The sequence below is a fragment of the Bos indicus x Bos taurus genome, chromosome 20 (genome assembly GCF_003369695.1).
Source record: "Bos indicus x Bos taurus breed Angus x Brahman F1 hybrid chromosome 20, Bos_hybrid_MaternalHap_v2.0, whole genome shotgun sequence".
In the NCBI taxonomy this organism is placed as follows: domain Eukaryota; kingdom Metazoa; phylum Chordata; class Mammalia; order Artiodactyla; family Bovidae; genus Bos; species Bos indicus x Bos taurus.
The window spans coordinates 12,077,002-12,092,509 of NC_040095.1; the positions used below are offsets into that span (position 1 = coordinate 12,077,002).

The 15,508-nt window shown below is 38.9% G+C and overlaps 1 non-coding gene across 1 annotated transcript; it reads left to right on the forward strand.

Moving 5' to 3' along the window:
• Positions 1 to 12,569: 12,569 nt before the first annotated feature.
• On the forward strand, positions 12,570 to 12,676 carry LOC113879287. Its single transcript, XR_003507262.1, has one exon. It is a non-coding gene; the product is annotated as a U6 spliceosomal RNA (small nuclear RNA).
• The last annotated feature ends 2,832 nt before the right edge of the window (positions 12,677 to 15,508 follow it).

Genomic DNA, 15,508 nt, shown 5'->3' on the forward strand with positions numbered 1-15,508 from the left:
CCTCATAAAAAGATGTTTGTTACCTGCTAACACAAGCAGATACCAACAGCATTTACTTTGTTTTCATCATCTGAGATACACTGTATCCAAGAAAAACAATTTAACTCAACACCTTAGTAACAAAGGTAGATGAAAAAAGCTGATCAAGGGCAGTTAAAGGCTTGGATCCAACCCTGAGTGCAGAAGAAATAAGTGAGTTAACCTCAAATCGCTAAAAGATTTGTTGGTCAAGGTCTTAATGTTTATCAGATCTTTCCTTCAAGCAGGCTTTTTTTGAGTTTTAAAGTCTTAATAGCTTTCTTTCATTGCCTCTGGCATCAAGTTTTCTTTCTTATGTGTCCCCTTTCCTTACTTTTAGCCTTTTATCTGTTTCTAAAGAACTAATAGTACTTAGACCTCCTACACAACAGTCCCCAAAGAGATTCTGCACAGAGTTCATTAAAAATATAATATGAAGGAGAAACAGACGTCTAGAATAACTACTATTTTATATATGCATATAAAATATTGTTTATTTGTGTGTGTGTGTCAGCACATGCTAAAAAACTATACTAGAACACAAGCAGTTTTCTAAAAACCAGTGATACAAGTTCAAATAAATAATATCTTCATTTTGTTTGACTCATTCACCACACACAAAGACTTTGCATGCTAGTTGCATTGAAGAAAAGGAAAGATGTCATGGTGGGGAATGGAGCAAGATTTGGAATATTATACAATTTATCAATTAATGAGGAAAATATTTCTGAAAGTATTGGTACACCACTTAAAATATGTCAAGCATAAGTAAAGTACTTGAGTTAACACTGCTCTTATTTCTAAAATCTTTTGTTAAAAGAAATTTCTCTTAAACTTAGAATCAAGTCCCATAGCCATCCAAACAATTTTTCTCTTCTCTTTGCATAGATACTTGTTACAGATACAGAAATGGTTTTAATAGTCCATCCTGTGCCTCTGTTCAGCAACTCAAAACTAATTCTTAGAGAAAATTCAAGTCGTCATGCTTACTGGCTCCCTACAGCTTGTTTTATAATTAGCATAATTAGTCAAAGGTGGCTAAAAGGGGAAATCATATCATTTGCTTCCCAGGAACAAACCCTGGGATTCCTTGCCAGTGTTTTTCATTAATAGAGAGAGCAGAGATTGTGCAAACCCTGCTCCTCAACTGGACTCAAAACAGAGAGTTAATTTCCAACATCCAAATTACTTAGTTTTTAAAACTAACTCAAAGTTGATTCCTTGTTCACCAATATGTTTAATTAAGGCACACAAAGTAAAACTATTGTGTAGGTGATATCTTGCCTAAGTATAATTTCTTAATAACCAGATTTAATGCAATAAACAAAGTATTCAATGATTATTTGAAGAACAAAGAATGTGTTGACTTATAAAAGTGAATCCTGCTCACAAAGAAATCAAGTAATAATAAAGAATTTTAAAAATCACCTGAATCTCCCAAATTACCACTTATGTTTGGTAGACAACTTTATAGACATCTCTCAATGTATATGGACAAATAAAACACGGGCAGACAGACTTATGAATGCATTGCAATAATTTCATTAAAGTAGATCCATAATATAGTCTACTTTTGAATAAAAATATTCAGTTTAATTTTATCTAAATTTAACAGAAGAAAGTAAAGTGAAATTAAAGTAAATTGTACAGTGAAATTAAAGAAAGTAAAGTGAAATAGCTAAATTTTAGACAGACTCTTGGAAGAAAATCAATGACAAACCTAGACAGTGTATTAAAAAGCAGAGATGTTACATTGCCTACAAAGGTCCATTTTTCCAGTAGTCATGTATGGATGTGAGAGCTGGACAATAAAAAAGGTTGAGGGCTGAAGAATTGATGCCTTTGAACTGTGGTGTTGGAGAAAACTCTTGAGAGTCCCTTGGGCTGCAAGGAGATCAAACCAGTCAATCATAAAGGAAATCAGTCCTAAATATTCATTGGAAGGACTGGTGCGAAGGACTGACCACCTGATGTGAAGAACTGACTCATTGGAAAAGACCCTGATGCTGGGAAAGATTGAAGGCAGGAGGAGAAGGGGACGACAGAGGATGAGATGGTCAGATGGCATCACTGATTCAATGGACATGAGTTTGAGCAAACTTTAGGAGAGAGTGAAGGACAGGGAAGCCTGGTGTGCTGCAGTCCATGGGGTCTCAAAGAGTCAGACACAACTGAACAACAAAGACAGATGTTTCCCATATTAAAAATATAATATACAATACAATGGAATATTTGCTCAGCCTTTAAAAAGAATGAAATAATGCCATTTGCAGCAACACTGATGGATCTAGAGACTGTCATAGAGTGAAATAAGTCAGAGAAGGAGAATACCATATGACATCCCATATAGGTGGAGTCTAAAAAGAAATGATACTGACGAAACAGAAAGAGAGTCACAGACTTCGAGAAAAAAGTTATGGTTGCTGCGGATGGCGGGGTAAAGATGGGGAGAAGGGATAGTTAGGGAATTTGGGATGGACATGTACACACTGTTATATTTTAAATGGGTAACCAACAAGGACCTACTGTATAGCACATGGAACCCTTCTCAATGTTATGTAGAGTCTGGATGGGAGGGGAGTTTGGGGAGAATGGATTCATGTATATGTATGGCTGAGTCCCTTCACTGTCCACCTAAAACTATCACAAAATTGTTAATCAGCTATACCTCAATATTAAATAAAAAGTTTAAAAATAAACAAAACCTTTAAGAAATAAGAATAATTTTAATTTTAGGCAATATCTACTGATGCCTTGTAAGAGATAAAGTATTAATCTTACATATCTTCCTACTTAACCTTCCTTCCCATCTTTTTTTGTTAATCATTTTCATATGCTTAATGCTTATAATATTTAGATTTAGTTGTACAATCACAATTCTCATAGTGACTTCACATTTTAAACTCAAAAAGATTCAAAGAGTTACATCAATTTTTTTACAAGTTTTTCTATTTATTCATTATTTTGATTCACCTTTGGGCTGGGCTGGATTTCATATTATAATAGGTTATTCAAAAAGAACTTTATTTTCAATCGGTTGATGTTACACCTGAAAGGCAATCGGAGCTTGTTACACAGCTTTTAGCTCATATTTCCCTTAAACTTCCTAGATAACATTCAACTGTCTTATATTATTTGTTGTTGTTATGGGGAAGGTATTAAGAGTTAGGGTTCTAAGAAAACATAAAGATGTCTTACAATTTAACGCATATGTATGGAATTTAGAAAGATGGTAACGATAACCCTGTATACGAGACAGCAAAAGAGACACTGATGTATAGAACAGTCTTATGGACTCTGTGGGAGAGGGAGAGGGTGGGATGATTTGGGAAAATGGCATTGAAACATATATAATATCATATAGGAAACTAGCCACTAGTCCAGGTTCAATGCACAATACTGGATGCTTGGGGCTGGTGCACTGGGACAACCCAGAGGGATGGTATGGGGAGGGAGGAGGGAGGAGGGTTCAGGATGGGGAGCACATGTATACCTGTGGCGGATTCATTTTGATATATGGCAAAACCAATACAATATTGTAAAGTTAAAAAATAAAATAAATAAAAAATAAAAACAGCCAAAAAAATAAATAAATAAAATAAAAACATTTAAAACAGAAAATTAACATCCTAGATGTTGCAATAATAAATAACCAGAACTTATTTATTATTAAAGAGAATAGAAGAAGGATAAGCAATGTTTCTTTTGCAGGCTTATCTTTACCAAGTTATTCTTTCAACTATATAAAATTATTTAATATTTATTAAGTTTTCTCTGATAGCTCAGTCAGTAAAGAATCTGCCAGCAATGCAAGAGATTCAGGAGACATGGATTCAATCCTTGGGTTGGGAAGATCCCCTGGAGGACATAGCAAAAGACTCCAGTATTCTTGCCAGGAAAATCCCATGGACAGAGGAACCTGGCAGGCTATAGTCCATGGGGTCGCAAAGAGTTAGACACGACTGAAGCCACTGAGCGTGGGCACGAATATTGAGCAAGTGGTAACATGATGCATCAGAGAAGGCAATGGCGCCCACTCCAGTGCTCTTGCCTGGACAATCCCATGTACAGAGGAGCCTGGAAGGCTGCAGTCCATGGGGTCGCTGAGGGTTGGACACGACTGAGCGACTTCACTTCCACTTTTCACTTTCCTGCATTAGAGAAGGAAATGGCAACCACTCCAGTGTTCTTGCCTGGAGAATCCCAGGGACGGGGGAGCCTGGTAGGTTGCCGTCTATGGCGTCGCACAGAGTCGGACACGACTGAAGCGACTTAGCAGCAGCAGCAACATGATGCGTGTGTGCTGCATGTGATGAGAATCTGGTACTTGCAAAGCTAAATGGAAAATAACTAAAATGAGGATAAAAAATATCTACAATGTAATTATTATATTATAAATCTTAAAACAGGAAGGTGACTAACACAGTTAATTTCAGTTCAGTTCAGTCGCTCAGTCGTGTCCAACTCTTTGCGACCCCATGAATCGCAGCACGCCAGGCCTCCCTGTCCATCACCAACTCCCGGAGTTCACTCAGACTCATGTCCATCGAGTCAGTGATGCCATCCAGCCATCTCATCCTCCATCGTCCCCTTCTCCTCCTGCCCCCAGTCCTCCCCACAAGGGGTTGGTAAAAATTATATGTATGTATAGATATGTGCAGTAGTTTGATGCTCAATGTTTAAGAACTAGTTGGAGGAGGGGCACCTGATTTATAACAGGTGCCCATTTCCATGGTGCACATACTATCTCATCACAGCTGATTTGAAGCCTCCAACATGATTTCACTAACCAGGGAGCTTGGAAGAGATGGGCATGACCCGAGCACCATCGTGTTTATGGGGACGTTGGGAAAACAGAAAGCAAAAGCTAGAATGAGGGAAAGGAAAAATGTCAGGGCTTCAGGGATTCAGGTTTCCTAGGGAGTGTGAAATGAGAGAGGTAACCTCTCAAATAAATGCACGATAATTTCTACAGGGGAAAAATAAAGTGAGTAATGAGAGGTTAAAACAGGGGGCCCTGGTTAAAGAAACTTTTTGACAAGATGATTTTAAGGCTGATTACTAAAGAACTAGTAGGCACTGCTACTAGTACTAGTACTAGTACTCTACTAGTACTAGTACTAGTACTCTACTAGTACTAGAGTGGGGGGACAGTGCTCCAGGAAATGGAATGCAAAGTCAGTGAGCTGGAGAAAGTCTATTTCAAGAACTAGAAAGGAATGTTCCTCTAATACTCCCTGTGAGAATCTGGTTGAGATATTGGAGACACAGGGGTGGATGCTGACAGACAGAGCCTTTTCAGCTGCTTACGAGCCCCAGATCTGACCCTGACTCTTGTTGCTGGCCTGCCCTGTGGGGCTTAACTGCTGCTCACTCGTCCAGCTGTGTACCTGCATCTCGTAGGCCCAGCTCTCCTCACCAAACACGAGTGGTGAGACCCTACAGCCACAGGACTGCACGCTGACAAGCAGGGCTCCCGCAGCTGCGGGTGCACTGGACCTGGCCCCGCTCTTGCTGCTGGCCCTGGCCCCCGCCACCATATGTATGTCCGCAACTGGCCCCTGTCACTACACAGGCACCTTCTTTCCCTCTAAGATCAGGAACAGGAGAAGACAGCCCAGTCTCAACATTCATTTTCAACATTGTCCTGTGAGTCCGAGCCAGAGTAACCAAAACCAGAAATAAAAAACTTCCAGATTGGAAAGGAAGAAGTAAAATTGTGTCACGCCGATGACATGATCTCGTATATAGAAAATTATTATAAAGAACAACAGAAATGTTAGAATAAATGAATTCAGTAAAGATTCAGGATACCAAATTAACATACAAAAATTCATTGTTTCTAGATACTAAGAGTGAACTATCTGAAAAAGAAATTTAAAAACCCATAGTATTTATGGGCTTCCCTGGTGGCTCAGACAGTAAATAATCCACCTGCAACGTGGGAGACCTGGGTTCGATCCTTGGGTTGAGAAGATTCCCCTGGAGGAGGGCGTGGCAACCCACTCCAGTATTCTTGCCTGGAGAATCCCCATGGACAGAGGAGCCTGGCGGGCTACAGTCCATGGGGGCGCAAAGAGTTGTACATGACTGAGAGACTGAGCACATACTATTTACAATAGCATCAAAGACAATAGAATAATTAGGAATAAAGTTATTCTAAAAAGTGAATGATATATACAACAAATCTGTAAAATATTGAAAGAAACTAAAGAAAACACACATAAATGGAAACATATTCAGTGTTAATGGACAGGGATTAGTATTGTTAAAATTTCTACTTTATCCAAAGCTATCAGTATAATCTCTATCAAAATTCTAATGGCATTTTCCACAGAAATACAAAAAACCATCCTAAAATGTGTAGGGACCACAAAAGGCCCTAAATGGTCAAAGAAATTTTGAGAAAGTAAAACAAAACTGGAGGCATCACATTTCCTGGTCTCAAACTGTATTACAAAGTTACAGTATGGTACTGGCCTAAAAACAGACACATAGGTCAGTGGAACAGAACCGAGAGCCCAGAAAGAATCCCATGCGTATAGAATCAACTAATATTTGATAAAGGAGCCAAGAGTACGCAATGCCAAAAAGATAGTCTCTTCAAGAAATTGTGCTCAGAAAAACCAGATATTTAACATGTAAAAGAATGAATTCAAACTACTCTCTTTGACCTTTCACAAAATAATCTCAAATTGATTATGAACCTAAACATAAAATATGAAACCATAAAGCTCCTAGGAGAAAACACGGGGGGAAAGCTCCTAGACATTGGTAACGACACCAAAAGCGCAAGCAACGAAACCAAAAATCAACAAACGGGGTGAGGAACACCAGAAAGCTTCTGCTCAGCAAAGGAAACGGTCAACAAGATGAAAAGGCACCTTCGAGAATGGGAGAAAATGTCTGAAAATCACACAGCTGATAAGGTGTTACTATCCAAAACACATAAAGAACTCATACCACTCAAAAGGGAAAAAGGCAAATTATCCAATTAAAAGATGTACAAAGGACCTGAATGAGTATTTTTCCAAAGACATACAAATGACCAACTAGTACATGAAAAGGTACTCGACATCACTAATGACCAGGGAGATGCAAGTCAAAACCATAGGGATAGTTTTGACCTCACCCCTGTTAGAGTGGCTATCCACAAAAACACAAGACAAATGATTATTGCCATTATTTACCATTAACTAAAAATTATCTTTTAAATATTCACAATTGCTGGTAAGAATGCAGAGAACAGGGAAACCTGTTCTCTAGTACACTGTCAGTGGGTACATAAATTCATGCAGCTACTATGGAAAACAGTCAGCAGTTTCCTCAAAAAATTAAAAACAGGACTACCATTAATCAACAAACCCACTTCTTGGTATATATCCAATGAAAATTAAGTCACTATCTCAAAAAGATATCTGCTCTCCAGTGTTCACAGCAGCATTATTCACAACAGCCAAGACAAACAACTTAGGTATCCATAGACAGAAGAATGGATAAAGAAAATGGGAAAGATAAATATCTCACTCTTGTGTTTACATATATACAATACATATTGAAAGTGAAGTCGTTCAGTCGTGTCCGACTCTTTGCTACCCCGTGGACTGTAGCCCATTAGGCTCCTCTGTCCATGGGATTTTCCGGGCAAGAATACTGGAGTGGGTTGCCATTTCCTTCTCCAGGGGATACAATACATATTATCCAGTCATAAAAAAAGGAAATCCTACCATTTATATCAACATGAATGGACCCTGAAGGCATTATGCTGAGCAAAATAAGTCAAACAGAGGAAAACAAATACTGCACGATCTCATTTAAATGTGGAATCTTAAAACCTTAATCTCATAGAAACAGAAAGTAAGTTGAGAGTTACCAGGAACTGGGGTGGGGGTGGGGGGGAGTGGGGAATAGGGAGAGATAATAGTCATAGGGGACAGACTTTCAGTTATAAGGTGAATAAATCCCAGGGATTTATTTAATGTATAGCATAGTGACTATTATTGACAATACTGTATTGTATACTTGAAAGTTGCTGTGAACTGTTCTCACTATAACAGATACCAAAAAAATAATAATTATGTGATATGAAGAATGTGTTAACTGACATTATCATGGTAAACATTTCACAATATATATATGCATTTATCAAGTCATCACACTGTACACCTTAAATGTACACGCTATATGTCAATTATACCTCAATTAAATGGGGCAAAATGTTGACAACAACAACAAATAATAATAAATATCAATTTTTAAAAAATGCACAGCATGAGAGTTGCAAGTTAAGTTTTATTTGGGGGCAAAATGAGGACTGCATCCCAGAAGATGGCACCTCAGATAGCTCTGAGAAACTGCTCCAAAGAGGCAGGGAGAAAGGCTAATATATATGTGATTCTGGTAAGGGGGAAATAAATGCAATCAAGCACATACTTTTCAGAAGGTTTCTACTAGTCTTGTGAAGCTTTGCTAGTCATGAGGAATAGCTGTCACCATGAAGGATTTTAGTGTTTTTCTAGATAAGGGGGAGATACAAGAATTGGGCTTATAAAATTAGCTCCTGAAAATCTCTAACTATCTGAAGACCCATCCTGGCAGTTTTTCCCTGAGTCCAGAATGCCTCATTTCTGCTCTCCACCCTGAACTCCTCTCAGGGGGTGTTGAAAATCAGCAGCTGTAGCAGGAACATGATTAATCCTGTAGAGGCAGATTGCAAGTGCTAACAGCAAGAGTCAATTTGTAGTTGACACTAAGAAAAAGAACTTATCCTAAACAAAGAAGAAAGAAGCACAACATGAGGCCAGAGAAGGAAGTGGGCAAGGTTCAGGTCCCACGTGCCCTGTGCACCAGTCTTATTGAAAAGTTTGTGTTTTATTCTAAGTTTAATAAAAAGTCAATGCAAGCTTCAAATAAGGGAGTAAAATTCAATTTAAAATGTAAGCCATCAATTTGGATGCAGTATGGGAAAAGGATTTTAAGAGGACAAAAGTCTGAAATCTGAAGAGTTATTAGGAAGACAAGGAAAAATTAGGAAGCTCAAGGCAGGAAGCTGTGAAAGCATTTACAGGGAAAATGTGACTTTGAGTTGATCCAGGGTAGGGAAGGCAAAGATGGAGAGATGGAGTTTCAAGATAGACTAGGAAAAGGAGTCATGAAGAGGTGTGGGTAGTAAAACAGAGGCAGAAGTCAAAGCTGGCTTCCAGATTCTAGCTCATACTAGTGGGCTGTTAGAAGCACCGTGCACTGAGAGGAGAAAAACTGAGGAAGGGCACCTTTGGGGGAAAGACTGTTGAGACATCAGTGGTATATCAGAGTGATTTTTACAATATCCTTTCGAATATGTGGTTCTGGTCTTCACGTGAGCCTGAGATTGAAATTTTGGGTGTGTCTTTTTAGAGCTAGAATTTAAACCCGAGGATGAAAATGCCTAGAAGAAGAGTGTAGAGTAAGACCAGAAAAGAGCCCAGGACAAATACTGGCTGGTAAGAGAAAGAATGATGGATGAATCACAAGCTAGAATAGAGATTGCCAGGAGAAATATCAACAAGCTCAGATACGCAAATAATATCACTCTAATGGCAGAAAGTGGAGAGGAACTAAAAAGCCTCTTGATGAGGATGAAAGAGGAGAGTGAAAAAGCTAGCTTAAAACTCAACTTTCAAAAAACTAAGATCATGGCATCCAATCCCATCACCCCATGGCAAATAGTAGGGGAAAAAAATGAAGGCACTGACAGATTTTCTTTTTTCAGGCTCCAAAATTGCTGCAGATGGTGACTGCAGCCACAAATTCAAAAACTTGCTCCTTGGAAGGAAAGCTAGGACAAACCTAGACAGCATGTTAAAAAGTAGAGACATGACTTGCCAACAAAGGTCCATATAGTCAAAGCTATGGTTTTTTCAGTAGTCTTGCACAGATGTGAGAGCTGGACCATAAAGAGCACTAAAGAATTGATGCTTTTGAACTATGGTGTTGGAGAAGACTCTTGAGAATCCCTTGGACTGCAAGGAGGTCAATCCAGTCAATCCTGAACAAAATCAATCCTGAATGTTCATTGGAAGGAATGATGCTGAAGCTGAAGTTCCAATACTTTATCCACCTGATGCAAAGAGACAACTCATTGAAAAAGACCCTGATACTGGGAAAGATTGAAGGCAAAAGGAGAAGGGGGTGGCACAGGATGAGATGATTAGATAACATCACTGATTTAATGGACATGAATTGGAGTAAACTCCAGGAGACAGTGAAGGACAGGACAGCCTGGCATGCTGCCGTCCATGGCGCTGCAAAGAGTCAGATATGACTTTAGTGACTGAACAACAAGAGAAAAACACATCTTCAAAGGAACCTGAGAAAGAGACATCAGAGGAGAAAGAAAAATCCAAAAGAACATGGTGTCACGAAAACCAAGAGAAAATTTTTCAAAGAAAGGGGATGGTTAACCAGGTCCTATAAGCAAAACATAAGGTGAATCCTTTGGAGTTAGGAACTTGGGAAGTCATTGGTAAAGTTACTGAAAATTATTTCTGCAGAGGAACTGGTATACAATCCAGGCATCAGTGACTTATAGAGAAAATGATTCTACTACATGATTCCTCTGATTTTGAATGTAAATTCAGGCCACTACAATGGGCCAGATTTCTTAAGGATTTGCTCAGTTATGTGATTCAAAGGGCCATGTGTGATATCCACTATAAAGACACAGGAATTCGCCTTCCTGGAGTAATATGAAAAATTCACAAATTCTGCATAGAAGAAGCAACCAAAATTTCCACAGGGTAAAAAAAGTAAATAATGAATCACTTTTGAAGACATATGTCCTGGAGCCTTCCCAGGGCTCCTTTCACAATGGGTGATACACGCATACAAGCGAGTCGGATGAAGGAAATAAGTTAGCTAAAATATAAGATGGCATTGACTTCCCCTTCCCAGCAGCATTGGAAAACACTGGATCCAAACTACTGTAAAAAAGGTACAGCATTTCTTGTTTGCTTGCGTGGAGTTGATGATGATGGGTTAAGATGTTTTGTTACTGTTCTCATTATTTGCTACTAAATAAAAATTTGAAACTAAATCTGCCTATAACTGTGGCATAGAAAAATTGTACCATTTTCCTTCCAAAGCATAAGTATCATATTCCTAGGCAAATATTTTAAAAGATACATGTGCTCTATTCCCAAATTCTTCACACTGAGAAGAGAAAGGTTAAATACATTGTGATTCTTTCCTCAGAGTAAATGACTTAAATTCCACCACGACTAAGAACCGCTATTGGTCAACTTCAGGTGTTCCTGCTCTGATTTCTTTAAAAGACCATTTGGCCGACTGAATTATTTCTTGTTGAGTTTAAATATTTGCTTAAAATGGCTATTTCAAAAGTCTATTTATCCTCTTTTACAGCTGAAGTTACAACTATAAATTAAAAATCTTTCTGCTACTAGGAAGATAAAAGATTTTCTTACTCAATTTAAATCTTTTTTCAAATAAAAATATGTATTTGCAGCCCAAATTATGTTTTTTTCACATTGTGCTGTACCTCTAAAACCTGCTCTACCATTATCATGGAAATTTAGAAATTGAGAAAAACCATACAGACCCTCTTAGTCAACTAATAATCACAGAAAATGAACACATCTGCATTACACTTTTAATGAAACCTGCACAGTGTTGAAGTTCAAATTTCTAACCAGACACATATGGCAAATATTAGAAGTGACCTTTTGTCCTTTTGAAAAGCCAAACAAAACAGAATTTGAATGCTGTATTATGGAAATTTCTCTTCTGGGAATATAAGAGTTCTAAGGTAGAGTCCCATCCTTTATGTACATATTAATCAGATATGAAAAGAGAAAAGATAAGAGAAGAGAGTATGGACAGAAGGGGAAATCGGTGCAGCAATCTTTGCTACAATCCAGGCATGAGGGGAGCAGGGTTAAGGTTGGGGTGCTGCTGGCGGGAAATAACAAGTGAGAAGAGGAGAAGGCTGTAGAACGAAGAGCCAATGGGATCATTCCAAACGACTGCTACATGTTAGGGATGGGAGGGAAAGGAAGACCTCAAGGCAGACTAAAGTTTTCAGGTGCAGTGAGAATGGAGGTGTATTGAAAGAAATATGGAAACCTAGCGTGTGACTTAAGAGAAAGTAGAGCTTTCTCAAAAGTGGAGCTCAGTTTTAGATGTACTGATTGAAGGCAGGGTAGGACTGCAGTGTTATCAGGAAGACAGGGAAATGGAATTGGAGTGCAGGAGAGAAGTCAGGCCCAGAGAAGTAGATCCGTGAGTCATATACATAAACATGACTGTCCCACCAAAAACACATGAGCAGAGTGAGGGCAGGAATGAAGAGGAGGGATAGCAAAGGGGTCCTCCTGGTGCTCCTGAGGAAAGACTACATTCAAGGGCAGCAAACAGACATCAGCTGGACATAGGGACCCCTTGTCAGAGGTCAGAGTCATTTATTCTTTTCAATACAGGTAAAAATGCTTAAATCTCCTAACTATTAAAAAGTATCTACAAACAGATTCGACCTGGACTTTAAAAACAAAGGAGAAGTGCTCGCTTCGGCAGCACATATACTAAAATTGGAACGATACAGAGAAGATTAGCATGGCCCCTGCGCAAGGATGACACGCAAATTCGTGAAGCGTTCCATATTTTTAAACGTAAGACCAGAAACTATAAAACTCCTAGAGGAGAACATAGGCAAAACACTCTCCGACATACATCACAGCAGGATCCTCTATGACCCACCTCCCAGAATATTGGAAATAAAAGCAAAAATAAACAAATGGGACCTAATTAACCTTAAAAGCTTCTGCACATCAAAGGAAACTATTAGCAAGGTGAAAAGACAGCCTTCAGAATGGGAGAAAATAATAGCAAATGAAGCAACCGACAAACAACTAATCTCAAAAATATACAAGCAACTCCTACAGCTCAACTCCAGAAAAATAAACGACCCAATCAAAAAATGGGCCAAAGAACTAAATAGACATTTCTCCAAAAAAGACATACAGATGGCTAACAAACACATGAAAAGATGCTCAACATCACTCATTATCAGAGAAATGCAAATCAAAACCACTATGAGGTACCATTTCACACCAGTCAGAATGGCTGCGATCCAAAAGTCTACAAATAATAAATGCTGGAGAGGGTGTGGAGAAAAGGGAACCCTCTTACACTGTTGGTGGGAATGCAAACTAGTACAGCCACTATGGAGAACAGTGTGGAGATTCCTTAAAAAACTGGAAATAGAACTGCCTTATGATCCAGCAATCCCACTGCTGGGCATACACACTGAGGAAACCAGAAGGGAAAGAGACACGTGTACCCCAATGTTCATCGCAGCACTGTTTATAATAGCCAAGACATGGAAGCAACCTAGATGTCCATCAGTGGATGAATGGATAGGAAAGCTGTGGTACATATACACAATGGAGTATTACTCAGCCATTAAAAAGAATACATTTGAATCAGTTCTAATGAGGTGGATGAAACTGGAGCCTATTGTACAGAGTGAAGTAAGCCAGAAGGAAAAACATAAATACAGTATACTAACGCATATATATGGAATTTAGAAAGATGGTAACAATAACCTGGTGTACGAGACAGCTAAAGAGACACTGATGTATAGAACAGTCTTATGGACTCTGTGGGAGAGGGAGAGGGTGGGAAGATTTGGGAGAATGGCAATGAAACATATAAAATATCATGTAGGAAACGAGTTGCCAGTCCAGGTTCGATGCATGATGCTGGATGCTTGGGGCTGGTGCACTGGGACGGCCCAGAGGGATGGTATGGGGAGGGAGGAGGGAGGAGGGTTCGGGATGGGGAGCGCATGTATACCTGTGGCGGATTCATTTTGATATTTGGCAAAACTAATACAATTATGTAAAGTTTAAAAATAAAATAAAATTGGAAGAAAAAAAAAAAAAAAAAAAAAAAAAACAAAGGAGAAGAAAATGAAAATAAGTGAGACAAATTTTATTTAATTGCAAAATAAAATTTGAAAGCAATATCAGTAAATAAAAAAGTAAATTTTGTAAAAAACTTTGAAGTATGGAAATAAGTGGGTAAAATAGATATTTTTTTTCTTAAAAGAGTTCTCCCTGTCTTATGATTTCTACTATCTGTAATACAATTTGTTGAGTTTGAATATGAGATTCTCTATGCTGACGATTTTCTCTTTTTCGAAATATTAGAAATATTAATTTTCCTTTTTAAGAAAACATCTAAGAGATTCTAAAAGTAATTTCATATTTTAAAAGGCCTACTAAATAGTGAGAGAGAGAGAGAGAGAGAGAGAGAGAGTGTGTGTGTGTATGTGTGTATGTGTGTGTGTGTGTGTGTGTGTGTGTGTGTGTGTGTGTGTAAAGTGCTTTAACCCTTTGAAACTGTTAGGTCAGCCACAGGAAAGACTGAGAGTCATTCATGGGGTAATTTCCCATGTAGCCATCTGTAGGAGAAGCGGTAAGGGTGAAAGCCACTTCCTCCCACCGCTTTCCCTAACCTAAATTAGGTTTACTTTATCCTTAAGACTTTATCTGTAATTAAAAGTACTAAAATTGAATAAATATATCTTTCTCCTTTTGCAAAGTAAAGGCAGAAAATCCACCAGTTGTTAACTTCTTCTGATTTCAAAAATCCAAAAATGTGATGTAGTGTAAAAAAAAAAAAAAAGATGGTTATTAAAATGAGGTAGAAAAGAAGTAGAACGCATAAACAACTTAAATACAACTGGCAACCCTGGAGTACTTCTTCAAGGAGGTACAATATCTGCTCACAATGCCAAATAGAGTTGACAGGCTATTTCTCTCCTGCCATCTTTCTCAAAGTTAAAGATTTCAAGAGCCCCATCCAGCATATGGGCTAGGGCCTTCTGGAGCAAGCAGGTCCAAGGAGCTGGGAGAAAGGAGCCTGGGGGGAAACTCAAACTGTTTGACAGGAAGACGGGCAGATTTAAAAAACAGAAAGAAAAAGAATTCTTCCTAGGTGGTTGAAATTTTTATTGTTTGCTGACTGACCCATGACCCTCAACCTCTCTCTCCAGCCCTGCCCAGTTCTGGCTGCCTGCCACTGCTGAGAGGGACAGATATTTAGCCTCCTGGGGTACTCTGTCATCTGTCCCATGTTGGTCATTCATTCCAGCTAACTCACATTCACATGCTATTAATATATCGGGAAATGGAGCTGACAGTGAATATTTCAGGGCATCCAAAATACACTGTGGGCATCATTTCCCTTAAACAGAGCAAAGGCTGTATCACTGACAACTAACATAGTGAGCTTGTGTGTGTGTGTGTGTGTGTGTGTGTGTGTGTGTGTGTGTGTGTGCGCACGCGCTTACTCGCTCAGTCGTGTCCAACTCTGCGACCCCATGAAACGTAGCCCGCCAGGCTCCTCTGTCCGTGGGATCTTTCCAGGCAAGAATACTGGAATGGATTGCCGTTTCCTCCTCCAGGGGATCTTCCCAACCCAGGAATCGAAC